A 14931-nucleotide genomic window follows, 5' to 3' on the forward strand; every position below is an offset into this window, starting at 1 on the left:
CCGCAAAGTTCGATGGAGCTCTCCCCCAGGAAGATTCCACAGCTACGTCCCTCTCAATGCTCCAAAAACTCAAGTGCTGATGGAGATCAGGGAGTAGCTGCCAAGGCCAGAAAAGATGCGCACACACCCCGAAAAGCACAACCCTAACAAGTTCTGCCTCTATCATCATGACCACGACCATGACACGGAGGAGTGTATTCAACTTCGAGATGAGATCGAGGAGCTCATCAGATGAGGTCGGCTCAACAGATTCATCCGACGTCGGTCTGAAGGTAGGGAAGATCGATCGAGGGCCTTACCACAATCAGAACCGCCAAGGAAGACCAAGAATAAATCCTTAGTCCTTTTTAAGTATTTAAGGATGTTCTTCATAACTATCTAGTACTCCTCACTTGGATTCGATTGATACCTGCTCGTGACACTCACAGCAAGGACAATATCAGGTCGAGTACATAGCATGACGTATATAAAGCTTTCTATGGTCGAGGCATAAGGAATCCTACTCATGCACTGTATTTCTTCAGATATGGTCGGACACATCATCTTGAAAAGATTAATACCATGCCTAAGAAGTAAAAGTCTTCTTTTGGAGTTTTTCTTACTGAACCTCTTCAGCACTTTCTCTATGTATAGCTTTTGTGATAGGCCTAGCATCCCTTTAGGTCTATCCCTATACACCTTTATTTCGAGAATATAGGATACTTTTTCTAGGTCTTTCATGGAGAATTTTTTGGACAATTATCTTTTGACTGTAGTCAGCATGGGAATATCATTCTCAATAAGGAGAATATCATCTACATACAATACGAGGAATGTTATCATGCTCCCACTGATCCTTTTATATACACATGGTTCCTCTTCATTTTTGATGAAATCAAACGATTTGATTATTTTATCAAAATGATGGTTCCAACTCCGAGAAGCTTGCTTTAATCCGTATATGGATCTTTGCAGCTTGCAGACTCTGTGATCACCATCACTAGACATGAAACCCATAGACTGCTCCATATAGATATCTTCCTCAAGATATCCATTCAGGAAAGCAGTTTTCACATCCATCTGTCAGATTTCATAATCATAGTAAGCAATAACGGCAAGCAGAGTGCAGATGAATTTCAGCATGACTACGGATGAGAAGATTTTCTGATAGTCAATACCCTCACGCTGACTATAACCTTTAGCTACAAGCATAGCTTTATAGGTTTCTATCTTACCATCGACACCCATCTTCCTTTTGTAGATCTATTTACACCTAATGGGTACAATACTCTCAGATGGATCTACTAAGGTCCAGACTTGGTTCGAGTGCATCGAATCAATTTCTTACTTCATAGCATATAATCATTTTTCAAAATCGATGTCAGACATCACCTCATCAAAGATATTAAAATCATCATCATAACCCTTATCTCTCATAAAGAATATTTTTTTTGAAGGAAAAACTGGCTTTTTCCTTATAGGATCTTCCAGATCTAATGAGATCTAGGATGAAATATTTTTTTTTTAAAAATTTTCCTACTTTATTTCAGATCTAAGGTCTATTAGATCTAATTCTTATTATCTGATATTTAATCTAAAATTAAATCTAAAACTTGAGGATTAGAGAAATACCTCTAGGGTAACTAGATTACCCTGTAGATGATCACAGCAACGTTCGAAGTTCTAAAATAGCCACGCAGTCGTCTAGCCTCTATCGGTATCTACTCAAGTAGGATTTGGATCATCTTCTCCTCATGAATCTTTGCTCTAAAAATCAGATCTAGATCTAATCTGCAAGATCTTCAAAAGATCTTTTGAAGCTGGAGCAGCAGCTTCTCGACAAATCCCTGTAGCCTTCTGATCAGGGAGCCACTACACCTTGGACAAGCACTAGATGGATGCCCAACCTCTTGGACATGAAGAGGAGAGGGAGAGGAGAAGAGGGGGCATAGAGAAGTGGAGGGGTTTCACATTTTTGCTGGGTATTGAGCAGAGTCTTTAAACCCTAAGTGTAGATAGGATTTAAATAGACCCTGCTGCACCATGCAGTGCCACATCATTCGATCAATCAAAAAATTTAAATTAATTCTAGAAAAATTTTGATTGATGGAGTGATGTCATCTGATCATATCAGATAAGAACCCCACCAAATCCTCTTACTGTTGGCACCAACACTGGATAAACACAGTGAGATTGGCGCCCAACAGTTTGAGTCGATTAAGGCATAGAGTCCTCATCTCATGGGACTCTATCCTTATCCACTTGGGGCACACGCCATATCTGATTATTGAAGTGAATTTTAGTACAGGGATAAAATGATAATTTTAAAATTTTTTCAAAATTATAATTTTACAGTAAAAATTATTAATTAATCTAATTAATTAACATATATTAATCCTACACAAGGATCTAAATATGATATATAGTATGTATTTAAATTTGAAATTTAAACTTCTACAGTAAATATTTTACTGTTATGTATTCAGAACACATTACCTTCGTGCGGATAGTCGATCACCATAATCTGATCACCATCAGGAGGGTCTGATCATCGCAATGCAGCCACACAGTGTGTCTGACCTCTACGGATCATCCACACGAAGCTCCTGGTCTGATCGGCTTCTCATGAATGCTAGTTCGTTGTAGAACCCTTTCAACGGCCGATGTTGATCGAACTCCTTCAATCTTATTCTGCCGACTCCTTAGATGCTTCAAATCATTAACAAATATACTTGAGAGGTTGATGAAGCTCTCTCTGAAATTTGATGGGCTCACGACACTCGTAGCTCACCTTCTCACTTCCCGAACCCCAGGCAGAAACCCTAGGGTACTCACTGAAAACCCTGCGCCCACTTTTGTTTCTTTTCTTTTCTTTTCTCTCGAAAGTTTTTGAACTTCCAACTCATGCACAAGGCTTCCTCACGCCCACTATTCTCTCTCAAAAAAATTCTATGCATGCCCCACCTTCTCTTCTCTTTTAAAACAGTGCAAGACGCGTCTTATCCGCATGAGAGGATAAAGATAGGTGGTTGCTCACTTGAATTCAAATCGAATTTGAATTCAAATGCAAACCAACCCATCCTTATCCACTTTGGGCGAGAGAAGAGAGGAGGCATGGGTTCTTTGTGCATGGAGAATTTATATGAGAAACTCTTTCTTGTGTAGATTAAATGGTGCACAAGATAAGGTGGGTGGCGCATGGATTAGTTGCCCATTCAAATTCAAACATCCTTTGAATTTGAATGGCCAACAAACCAATCTTTATCCAGATAAATGGCGCACAAGGGAGGGCATGGGAAGGCTTCTACATGAGAGAAAATTCATGAGAAGTTATTTCTCGTGAATTCAAATGGGCGCAGATAAGTGAGGTGGCGCAGGGAGATGAGGTCAAGGTGGTTTCAACCTAATTGAGCCAACCTAATCAAAATAGGTTAGGCATAATTAGACTAAGTTAAACCCAACTTAATTAAACTTAATTAGACTCAATAAAATTTTAATCAAATCAGAAATTGACTAAGCCCAACCCTTGATCAGATCAGGGACTAAACCACCTTGGCGATTAGGTCAACACTTAACCTAATCGGGTCAAACCCAACTGAATCCAATTCAATTGGACTTGATCCAAAAATAATTACTCAATCAAATTGAGTTAATTAATGATCAAATCACTAATTAAACCTCTCATAAATACTGAGTCCAAATTCGATGGGCAATCGGACATCAAAGTCCATCAATATGAAACCCTGATCGAAGAGTCCCAAACTAGTGGGACTCTTGACCCCGGTACCCAAAATGTGCGGAACTCATGATTAGAGAATCCTGATTCTCGATCATAGAGTTTCAGACATGTAGGACTCAAAGTCCACGAGCATTAGGACTCTTCACCAGCCAACAGATCAGATAGGAACCTCTAATGTGTGTGACCCCGCAGGTTCGAACCTAAGCTGGTAGCACAGGAATCAATTTCTGTACTAATCGAAGTGACCATCTAGCAATGGTACCCACACCGGATAGATCGAATAGTCACAATCGCAACACTCAGAACCTACATGAATATGGTTATTGTATAATTCATCCTTTTGACCCCTGTGTTTAAGACGACTCAGGGTTAAACTGTCAACCCTGATTAGATCATCCGAATCGTGCTCAACTCAAACAGTCCTGTGACTCCTCACTAGGACTACCCTAGCTAAGATTTTACTAAATTGAAATACGACTGTACACAACTCCTATACTGGAGTGGTCAATCCTATCTTGACACACGCACCGACAAGTCAAATACTTGACTACACCTAGCAGCCTTCCGTCACTGAATTAGAAATTCAGGTAGTCCAATGCCTAAGTGAAGTGAGTTGCTTGCAAGTCACCGTGGCGATCTCAGGTCAGAGAGACAGTTATACCCATATCCCATTGGAGTAAATCTTGACAGCAAAAAAAGCTCCAGAGTCGGTCACGTTCAGTACAGATGTACCCTTACATCTCATCTGTACACCATACCAGTGTCTCCACACTCCTTGGTTAAGAGGACAACCAACCCATATGGCACACAACGATCTATACTTGATAAATGTTGTTGTCCTTGGTAACAATGTATCATTTGGTTGCAAACAGGTTTAAGGACTAAACGATAAATCCTCCTTTGTCGAGTCTAAATAGTCCTAAGGACTTCACCACAACATAGGAGTTCATTAGAAGATGAAATAATTTGGGATGAAAAATACCAAAATAATTTTTATTTATTTATAATTCATATACTAATACAAGAAAGAGCACAACCATCAACATGCTGATGATTGACTTTGGGATACTTTTCCCAACAATCTCCCACTTGGCCTAAAGCCAATCGATGTAGTATCTAGTACCCATCTTCGACTTTAAGTCGTCGAACTCCTTCACCGTAATGGCTTTAGTGAATGGGTCGGTCAGGTTCTCCTTTCCGTCGATCTTCTGAAGGTCGACGTCATCTCTATCCATGATTTTTCGGATAAGATGGTAGCAGCGCAGAATATGTTTCATCCGCTGGTGTGCCTTCGGTTCCTTCGCCTGAGCAATGGCTCCAGAGCTGTCACAATAGACCAGAACTGGACCAAGAAGGGAGGGTGCTACTCTGAGCTCGGTGATGAATTTCCTCAGCCACACTGCTTCTTTGGCAGCATCTGATGTAGCGACATACTCTGCCTCGCAAACTGAATCAGCCACTGTATGCTGCTTGGAACTCTTCCAGCAGACAACCCCACCATTAAGGGTAAAAATAAATCCCGACACACTCTTGCTGTCATCATGATCAGACTGAAAACTAGAGTCTGTAAATCCTATAAGTCTCAAGTCTGATTCACCATAAACAAGCCACTGGCCCTTAGTATTTCTTAAATACTTCAAAATGATTTTAACAACCTTCCAGTGATTCTCCCCTGGATCAGATTGGTATCTACTCACTACCCCTAGTGAGTATGCCACATCTGGTCATGTACATATCATGGCGTACATGATAGATCCCATTGCCGAAGCATATGGAATTCTACCCATACGCTCTCTCTCTTGAGGTGTTGTCAGACAATCCCTCTTCGAGAGAGAAATTCCATGGCCTATCGGTAGATAGCCTTTCTTGGAATTCTCCATGCTGAACCTCTTCAGCATAGTATCAATGTACGTGGACTGGGATAAGCCAAGCAATCTTTTAGATCTATCCCTATAGATCCTCATCACTAGGATATAGGAAGCTTCCCTTAGATCCTTCATAGAGAACTGTGACGACAGCCAAATCTTTATTCCCTGTAATGCAGGGACATCATTCCTGATTAAGAGAATGTCATCCACATACAATACAAGAAATACCACTACTGGATCATTAGCCCACTTATAAATGCAGGGCTCTTCTTCGTTCTTAACAAAGCCATACGTCTTGATCGTCCTATCAAAATATATGTTCCAACTCCGGGATGCCTACTTAAGTCCATAAATGGACCTCTATAGCCTGCATACCTTAGACTCATCTGTGGATGTAAATCTTTTAGGTTATATCATATACACCTCTTCATCTAGCTCTCCATTTAGGAAAACTGTCTTCACATCCATCTGTCAGATTTCATAGTCCAGATAGGCAGCTATCGCAAGCATAATCCGAATGGATTTGAGCATTGCCACAGGAGAAAACATCTCATCATAGTCTATATCATAACGTTGACGATATCCCTTGGCAACCAGACGGGCTTTATAGGTCTCCACCTTTCCATCTGCGCCCCTCTTCCTCTTGAAGACCCACTTACACCCTATGGGTTTTACTTCTTCGGGTGGGTCAACCAATGTCCACACATCATTGACCTTCATGGACTCCATTTCAGATTTCATGGCCTCTAGCCATTTCTCAGAGTCAGATCTCTGTATTGCATCCATGTAGGTGATCGGATCCTCATCATTTTCATCAAGCTCGACAGGATCGCCGTCCCGGACCAAGAAACCATAGTATCTATCCAGTTGACGTGGTACTCTACCAGATCGCCTTAAGGATGCAGGAACAATGGGCTCCAGATCTGATCTAACCAAATCTGGTTCAGGTTCAGCAATTTGTATCGATTTTTTCACCTGCCGAACTTTCTCAAATTCGACCTTAGAGGCAACAGTCCCTTCACCAAGGAACTCCTTTTTCAAAAAGATTGCCTTAAGACTGACAAACACCTTTTGCTCATCAGCTAGGTAGAAATAATACCCTTTGATCTCTTTTGGGTACCCTATGAAATAACACTTGTCAGACCTAGGTCCGAGCTTGTCTATAATTAAACGTTTAACATAAGTCGGACACCTCCAAACCTTAAGGTGTGAGAGTACTGGCTTACGTCCTATCCATATCTCATAAGGCGTTTTGGTTACAGACTTACTTAGAATCCTATTTAGAAGTTAACAAGCCGATTCGAGCGCAGATCCTCAAAGGGAGATCGACAGACCAGCAAACCCCATCATGGATCGAACCATGTCCAACAAGGTCCGATTCCTCCTTTCAAACACACCATTATGCTGTGGTGTTCTAGGAGGAGTCCACTGAGAGAGAATCCCATTCTTCCCAAGATATGTCAGAAACTCATTGAAAATGTATTCACCTCCTCGATCAGATCAAAGAGTTTTAATGCACTTCTCAGTTTATTTTTCTACCTCATTTCGAAATAGTTTGAACATTTCAAATGACTCCGACTTATGCTTCATTAAGTAGACATACCCATACCTCGATAGGTCGTCTGTGAAGGTTATGAAGTAGAAATATCCACCTCTTGCACTTGAGCTCATGGGTCCACATACATCAGAATGTATCAGACCCAAGAGTTCACTGGTGCGCTCACCTTTTTCAATAAAAGATGATTTGGTCATCTTCCCAAGAAGACATGACTCACAAGTTGGAAGTGATTCACAATCACCAACTTCAAGAATTTCTTCTTGAGCCAACCTGTTTATCATGTTCTTATTAATATGACCTAGCCTACAGTGCCAAAGGTGGACTTCTGACATATTATCCATTCTAGGGTATTTATCGGAGGTTTAAACCACATTAACAGGTTGTGATAGTAAGTAAATTTCATTATTTAGTTGTCCAACAAATATTGTAACACCATTCAAAATGATATTGCAAATATTTTCTTTTATTAAAAATTCATAACTGTACATGGCCAAAAGGCCTACAGAAATAATATTTAATAAAAAATTTGGACAATAGTGATATTCACTCAAAATTACATTACGAGAGTTGATTACAAGGTTCATGATTCCTAAAGCTAGAACTAGAACTTTGTTTCCATCTCCAACGTTCAGGAACCTCTCACCTTCATCAAATCTCCTACTAACCTATAGACCCTGCATCGAATTACAAATATGATAAGGGCTTCCGGTATCCAATACCCAGGCAGTAGTATCACAAATGAAAAAGTTATAAGGTGTTATCATATAATTACCTTGCTTCTTCTACGGTTTGTTCGGATCCAGGGAGGCAATGTATAGAGGACAGTTCCTCTTCCAGTGCCCCTGCTTCTTACAAAAGAAGCACTCCACCTAGCTCTGATCAAGCTTGCGCTTCTTGGTTTGATCCTGTGCTGACGTCCCAGCATGCGACTGCACCTTCTTATTCTTCTTCTTCTTGTTCTTCTTCCCTTTCTTAAAGGGTCGACGACCAGAAGAAGACCCTCCCACAACATTCACCGACTCTTTATGGAGCTGGTGATCCTTTCAAAGTTCTACAGCAACCCCAATAAGCCGTGGTAGTTCACTGCAGGCTTTGCCATCCGAAAATGAGTAAGGAAGGGAGGAAGGACTTGGGCAAAGAATTAAAGATCGTATCCTTACCGAGCTGCTCGTGCAAGGAAAAGCCCAGTTTACTTAGACGCTCAATCATTTCGATCATGTACAGTACATGATCAGTGACTGAGGCCCCATCCCTCACCGAGCATTGAAAATAGCACAATTAGTTTTGTGCCTTTCAATGTCATCAGGCGTGCCAAAGGAGTCGTTCAACATTTGAAGCATCTCCTGCGGCTTGGCATTCTCGAACCTGTGGCTGAACTCATCATTCATTGCTGCCAGCATTATGCATCAAATAGTGGTGCGATCGTTGAGCCACTTTTGGTAAGTATTTTGAACCGTCCCTCTAGCATTCGGGGCTGGCTCCTCAAGTGCCGGATCCGTTACTATATAAAGGATCTATTCATGCTCAAGGACGATTTTCAATTTTCGATACCAGCTATCGAAATTAGGTCCCATGAGCTTGTCATTATCTAATAATAACCGAAGTGACAAGGTAGTGGCCATAGTTGCATAAAGAAAAATCAGACCTTTATTAGTATGTAAATTATTAATTCTAAAGACTTGGACTTTAGTCTAAAGTTTCTCCCAGTATTTTTACAAACTGGTAGCCTCAACCTCCAATTCGAGGAATTACTTTAATTCCTTAGTGGATACTAGAATCCACACAGACTACACACGAGCCCAACTTTGGTTGGTCAACCCATGTGCATCTATGGGTAGGTTCATAATCAGTTGTTTCTTTAAACAACTTCTAGTAATTGATTTTTGCCCTAGAATCTAATCAGTAGGCTTTGACCTCCACTGAAAAGATCTGGTTAGGTCCAACCATTAACATGACTTGATTTGGTGAATCGGACCAATAAATGATCAGACCCGACTTTGGCCGGCCAACCTGACCACCATCAAAAAGACTCAACCAAATTATCATATTATGAATGATAATTCCATTAGTCAATAAGCACCAGGCCTTTGGGCCTCTAGTGATTATTAAACTAATGGACTCATTATCACTCACTTAATGGGAGGCAGTGACTTAGTTATCACTATAACTTAATCATTTTTAGGGACCTAATAATTTTTGAGGATTTTTATTAAAGGATAGAAGAGAAGATATTAACCAGCCAATTTCAATCCTCCTACTGACTTCACCAAGTCAGATTAAAAAAAAATTAATTAAAGCCGGCATTAGGAGCACCTAAATCAGTCACACTGATTTACCTAATGACATGGGTGAGCCCTAATCACCAAGTGATTTAATCAAAATCTAACTCACCAGGTTGGCCAAGTAAATAAGATCAATGGTGAGGATATGCTATTAACTCGTCAGAGATCGAATCAATGCGAGTAGCTCCCACTTAAAAATCACTGGTCAAATCGCCAAACTTACCTTAGACACCAACCGGTTCATTAGTTTTAATTTGATCAACTTAGTAAATAGGGTTCCACCGCATAGCCATGAATTAAGTCCATCTTGGTCTAGTTAAAGACATGGACCCATTCAACTACAACTATTGGAGTTGAATCTAGAGTATCCTTGACCTAATCTAATTCAACTTTTGATTAGATTTGATCAATTACTCTAATTTAGTCCATTTCTTTAAGCTAACCTTAGGTCTAACCCAATTATGGATCTAATCCATCTAACCCATTGACCCACAAGTTTATGCAATTGTCTTAGGTCTTAATTCATAATTCTAGACCAACTAGACAACACTTAATTCTTTTAATTAAGTATTTGGGCTGATGGGTCAGGGTTTGGCTTTTCGAAAATAATTTTTAAATTTGAAAAATTTTATTTTCTGTTCACCAAATGTGTTGACTCATTTCACAAACGAATCAGCATATTTATAAACAGCAATCCTATTGCTAATTACTTAACAGAAAATAACTCAATCAAAATAAATCATAAATATTCCTTTAGATCTAATCTAACACATTCATGATAAATTTTACAATTGAATCTTTACAAATTAAGTCCTTTGGCTACTTTATCTGCATGGGATATAATCGCATCGGCACCCCTACCGCCATAGGAAAACCCCATCGAATGGAAGGAGAGGACCTTTAAACCCTACTTTTCTCCTATGATCGGACGACCATGGCAACCAACCCAATTAGACTACTTACTACTTGGATCAAGTATATCTAAATATATAAATTTAAATTTTAAATTTTAAATTTTAAATTTTAAATTTAATTTCAAATTTCAAATAAATTTCAAATTTCAAATTTTGAATTTTAAATTTGAAATTTGAAATTTCAAACAAATTTCAAATTTTAATTTTTGAATTTCAAATTTTTAAATTTTAAATTTTGAATTTTAAATTTTAAATTTTAAATTTTAAATTTAAATTTCAAATTTAAACTTTTAGATTACTACTTAATCTACACATGCAAATGTATATCATATTTTAGAACCTGCTCTGATATCATTTGAAGTAAATTTCAGTGCAGGAGTAAAATGATAATTTTAAAATTTTTTTAAAATTATAATTTTACAGTAAAAATTATTAATTAATCTAATTAATTAACATGTATTAACCCTACACAAGGATCTAAATATGATATATATATATCATGCATTTAAATTTGAAATTTAAACTTCTACAGTAAATATTTTACTGTTATGTGTTCAGAACACATTACCTTCATGCGGGTAGTCGATCGCCATAATCTGATCACCGTCGGAAGGGTCTGATCATCATAATGTAGCTACAAAATATGTCTGGCCTCTATGGATCATCCACATGAAGTTTTTGATCTGATCGGCTCCTCACGAATGCTAGTTTGTTGTAGAACCCTTTCGACGGCCGATGTTGATCGAACTCCTTCATCTTATTCTGCTGACTCCTCAAATACTCTGAATCATGAGCAGATATACTTGAGAGGTTGATGAAGCTCTCTCTAAAATTTGGTAGGCTCACGACACTCGTAGCTCACCTTCTCACTTCTCGAACCCCAGGCAGAAACCCTAGGGTACTCACTGAAAACCCTGCGCCCATTTTTGTTTCTTTTCTTTTCTTTTCTCTCAAAAGTTTTTGAACTTTCAACGCATGCACAAGACTTCCTCACGCCCAGTATTCTCTCTCAAAAAAATTCTATGCACACCCCACCTTCTCTTCTCTTTTAAAACAGTGCAAGATGCATCTTATCCGCGTGAGAGGATAAAGATAGGTGGTTGCTCACTTGAATTCAAATCGAATTTGAATTCAAATGCAAACCAACCCATCCTTATCCACTCTGAGTGAGAGAACAGAGGAGGCGTGGGTTCTTTGTGCATGGAGAATTTACATGAGAAACTCTTTCTCGTGTAGATTAAATGGCGCACAAGATAAGGTGGGTGGCACATGGATTTGTTGCCCATTCAAATTCAAACATCCTTTGAATTTGAATGGCCAATAAACCAATCTTTATCTAGATAAATGGCACACAAGGGAGGGTGTGGGAAGGCTTCTGTATGGAGAAAATTTATGAGAAGTTATTTCTTGTGAATTCAAATGGGCACAGATAAGTGAGGTGGCGCAGGGAGATGAGGTCAAAGTGATTTCAACCTAATTGAGCCAACCTAATCAAAATACGTTAGGCACAATTAGACTAAGTTAAACTCAACTTAATTAGACTTAATTAAGCTTAATAAAATTCTAATCAAATTAGAAATTGACTAAGCCCAATCTCTGATCAGATCAGGGATCAAACTACCTTGGCGATTAGGTCAACACTTAACCTAATCGGGTCAAACCCAACTGATTCAAATTCAATTGGACTTGATCCAAAAATAATTACTCAATTAAATTGAGTTAATTAGTGATCAAATCACTAATTAAATCTCTCATAAATATTGAGTCCAAATCCGATGGGCAATCGGGCATCAGAATCCATCAATATGAAACCCTGATCGAAGAGTCCCAAACCAGTGGGACTCTTGACCCCGGTACCCAAAATGTGTGAAACTCATGATTAGAGAATCCTGATTTTTGATCATAGAGTTTCAGACATGTAGGACTCAAAGTCCATGAGCATTAGGACTCTTCACCAGCCAATAGATCATATAGGAACCTCTAATGTGTGTGACCCCACAGGTTCGAACCTAAGCCGGTAGCACAGGAACCAATTCCTGTACTAATCGAAGTGACCATTTAGCAATAGTACCTGATATTTGGATAGGTTGAATAGTCATAATCGCAACACTCAAAATCTATGTGAATATGGTTATTGTATAATTCATCCTTTTGACCCCTGCGTTTAGGATGACTCAGGGTTAAATTGTCAACCCTGATTAGATCATCTGAATCATACTCAACTCAAACAGTCCTGTGACTCCTCACTAGGACTACCATGGCCAAGGTTTTGCTAAATTGAAACACGACTGTACACAGCTCCTGAACTGGAGTGATCAATCCCATCTTGACACACACACCGACAAGTCAAGTACTTGACTACACCCAGCAGCCTTCCGTCACTGAATAGAAATTTAGGTAGTCCAGTGCCTAAGTGCAGTGAGTTACTTGCAAGTCACTATGGCGGTCTCAGGTCGGAGAGACAGTTATACCCATATCCCATCAGAGCAAATCTTGATAGTAGAAAAAGCTCCAGAGTCGGTCATGTTCAGTGCAGATGTACCCTTACATCTCACCTGTATGCCATACTAGTGTCTCCACACTCCTTGGTTAAGAGGACAACCAACCCATATGGCACACAATGACCTATGTTTGATAAATGTTGTTGTCCTTGGTAACAACGTATCATTTGGTCGCGAACATGTTTAAGGACTAAACGACAAATCCTCTTTTGTTGAGTCTAAATAGTCCTAAGGACTTCACCACAACACAGGAGTTCATTAGAAGATAAAATAATTTATGATAAAAAATACCAAAATAATTTTTATTTATTTATAATTCATATACTAATATAAGAAAGAGCACAACCGTCAACAGGCTGACGATCGGCTTTGGGACACTATTCCCAACAATTATGGCACCCATTTTGAGGGTAAAATTAGCAGGTGGACACTCCATAAAAACTCTCCAATGATTCTTGCCAAGTGACCTTCAGTCCAAGATCCATGGGTCAACGTTTGACCGATGTCCTAAAACAGAAATGGCAGGTGACAGAAATTAGCAGGTGTTGTCTTAAATTCATCTCATGAATTAAGACAAGACTTTTCTGAGCTGGACTGACTCCAATCAGACTGAGAGAAACTTTCTCAAGATTCTCTGGATGAGTCAAATCATATTTGGCTCAATCGAGATAGAAAAGATTACACGAGGAGAAAGTTAGGCTCAATCGTATGCTAGCACGATTTCTTGAACCTAATTGGATCTAATTCAAATCAATCGAATTGAGCTAGCTTAATTGATGACATCTAGACCTTAACTCTTATTTGTGTGATCCAGTTAGGTTCATTTTTGTATGGTAATGAGACATGTCGTGAGCTCATGATCGACATCATCGAAACTTCTTTCGATGGACCAGAACTTTTCTGATTCAGACAATTAGAATGATCGATCATCAAGATCATTCTAATTACTTTCAAAATTCATCAGTGACACCTAACAGTATATGATGGCAACCCATCAGAAATGAAGATGAACCTCTCAGTATAGCTACCTGTGTGATTGAGTTCTTCTATCATGAGTCCTGACTGAATTAGGGTTTAGGTGAACTCGTCAAACCCAACATCAGTCATATGAATCAATCAATCGATCCAAGTCTGATGTGAAACCTTAATGAAATTTTTTTTTCATTATTTCACTCTGCCATGGCCATGGGCTTAAGGACTCAATCTTTCGATCATCATAGGACTACTCCTCTTATCTATCGAGGTTGATAGATCCCATCTTAGTGCGATTTGGTTCCTACAATGAATATGCTACAGCCAACATATATCTCAGGATTTCGAATGGCTAGGAGATCGAGTTATGGTGTAGTCAAATTATAACACACTCAAGGTGAACTGTCGATGTACCTCAGATCAAAGAACTAGACACACAGCTGCAGCATCGAGCTAGTCATCGATGAGAATATAGACTTCCTTATGACTGCTCGAGGTGGTCACGCTCAGTACTCTCGTTCTCAATGAATATCTGTACTCTCACTCCAGTGTCTCTACACTATAGACTCAAGACATATTTATCATAAGAAAGCGATCGTACACCATCTTTTCGGATCAATCACCATCCTCGTGATGATCCTATGGTCAGGAGCTGTTTATGAGTTTGTTATGTAAATTCATGCCTTAAATTTTTAACTCTTGAAAATATGAATTAACATTCCGACTAACTCAAAGAATGTATCACAGACATAATGTACACAATGTGATAGTAGAATAACCTTTTTATTCATTTATAGTCAAAATTACAAATTTGCCCTTACATTTGTATAGGAATGTGTCAGCCAATCTGGCATCTAGGGCACACATCTAACAAACTCTCACTTGACCTAATGCTAATTGGCTACATATCTAAGTTCCATCTTCTCAAGGTGGGCTTCGATCTTCTGCTGGCCTAATGGCTTTATCAGCGGGTCTGCCACATTGTCTGTAGAGTCCATTGAGAGACTATACCATTATTCTTAAGATAGTCTAGGAACTTCCGACTAAGATATTCACCTCCTCGATCTGATCGAAGAACCTTAATGGGCTTTCCTGTTTATTTTTCTACCTCATGTCTG

This window comes from Elaeis guineensis, unplaced genomic scaffold (genome assembly GCF_000442705.2).
Source record: "Elaeis guineensis isolate ETL-2024a unplaced genomic scaffold, EG11 Super_Scaffold_37222, whole genome shotgun sequence".
NCBI lineage: Eukaryota > Viridiplantae > Streptophyta > Magnoliopsida > Arecales > Arecaceae > Elaeis > Elaeis guineensis.